At 42.0% G+C, this 1,660-nt stretch overlaps 1 non-coding gene across 1 annotated transcript; it reads right to left on the bottom strand.

Moving 5' to 3' along the window:
• Positions 1–486: 486 nt before the first annotated feature.
• LOC133820614 (small nucleolar RNA R71) lies at positions 487–593 on the bottom strand. Its single transcript, XR_009887020.1, has one exon. It is a non-coding gene; the product is annotated as a small nucleolar RNA R71 (small nucleolar RNA).
• Between the last annotated feature and the right edge of the window lie 1,067 nt (positions 594–1,660).

Here is a 1,660-nt window from a genome sequence, read left to right as displayed (position 1 = left end):
TTTGTGAGACAACAAGTAGAAACTTTAGAAAACTCTCCTAGTTCGTCGTTTTCTTCCATTCGTTCAAACACTCCCGATTCATCGAGACTTCCCGAACCACCCACGATGGCTCATCAAGATGAAGTCCAACCAAGAACGCTACACGAATATTTACATCCTACGCGTACAGCCACACCTTCATGCATAATGTATCCCAACAATATGCCGAATTTCGATTTCAAACCCAGCATGATTAACCTCTTACTAACCTTCCATGGGTTGGAAAATGAGAGTCCGTACGTGCATATACGGGAATTTGAAGAGGTGGTGGCTACATTCAACAACTGAGCTGATGTCACCAACATTGTGAGATTGAAATTCTTTCCTTTCTCACTCAAAGACAAAGCAAAAAGTTGGTTGTATTCCTTAAGGCCTAGATCTATCGGAACATGGGACGAAATGACAAAAGCATTCTTTGCCAAATATTTCCCGCCCCATAAGACTAGCAGCCTTAAGAGGCAAATCTCTACCTTCATCTAGAAAGACCATGAAACTGTCCATCAGGTCTGGGAGAGGTTTAGAGATTTGATAAATCAATGCCCACATCATGGATACAAAAGCTGGCGTTTGATCAGCTATTTCTATGACGGTCTCACAACCGGACAAAGAAAATTCGTACAAATGATGTGCAATGGCGAATTCCTTCAAAAAGATCTCGATGAAGCTTTCGAGTACCTCGATGATCTTACTGAAAAGTCCTACACATGGAATGGACCGAGTCCTATGGACAAGCCACGATCAACTGGAATCTACCAATTTAGGGAAGAGGACAACGTCAACAGCCAAATTGAATCATTGAGACAACAATTCGAGGCTTTCAAATCTCAAGAAGGTAAAGGAATCCACATGGCTGCAAAGGTAGAGACATGAGATCCATGCTTCATTTGTGGAGGAACGGAACATCAACCGCAAGAGTGCCCAACTCTTAGTGAGTTAAGAGGAGGAAATGAGGAACAATGCAATGCTTTAGGGGATTACAAGAAGCCTTATAACCCTTTCTCAAACACTTACAATCCCGGTTGGCGCAACCATCCAAATTTCAGCTGGAAGGATTCAAACCAAGCATCTGGGAGCCAATGGAGGCCTGAGCAGCTACAACCACCAAAATCATACATTGCTCCTCAAAATAGCATGCAATCAAGTAATTCTCTTTAGAGTACTTTGCAAATGCTTGTGCAAACTCAAATAGCCTCAACTCAAGAGCTCAAATCTTGTTTCACACAAATGGTAAAGGAAATGAAAGACATGAAAATCCAAATGACAAAGCTAAACACTACTTTGGAAATTCAAGAGCATGGTAGACTTCCCGCTCAACCTCTAATCCATCAAAAAGGGCAACACATGGCACAAACCTCCTCCTCAGTAGATACAAATTTCAAAGAGGCTAATGCCATCACTACTCGAAGTGGTCAAAGTACAGTTTCACCGTTAACTAAGACAACGAGTACGTCAATGCCCACTCCAGATGATGATGTGCCAATAAGCATTCCAGTAAAGGCACCATTTCCTCAAGCTTTGAAATCCACTGGAAAGGTACTGGAAAATCATGGTGAAATCCTAGACCTTTTAACACAAGTGAAGATCAACTTGCCATTGTTGCATGTGATCAAACAAGTGCTGA

Source organism: Humulus lupulus, chromosome 2 (genome assembly GCF_963169125.1).
Source record: "Humulus lupulus chromosome 2, drHumLupu1.1, whole genome shotgun sequence".
NCBI lineage: Eukaryota > Viridiplantae > Streptophyta > Magnoliopsida > Rosales > Cannabaceae > Humulus > Humulus lupulus.
This window is presented reverse-complemented; position numbering and strand designations above follow the sequence as displayed.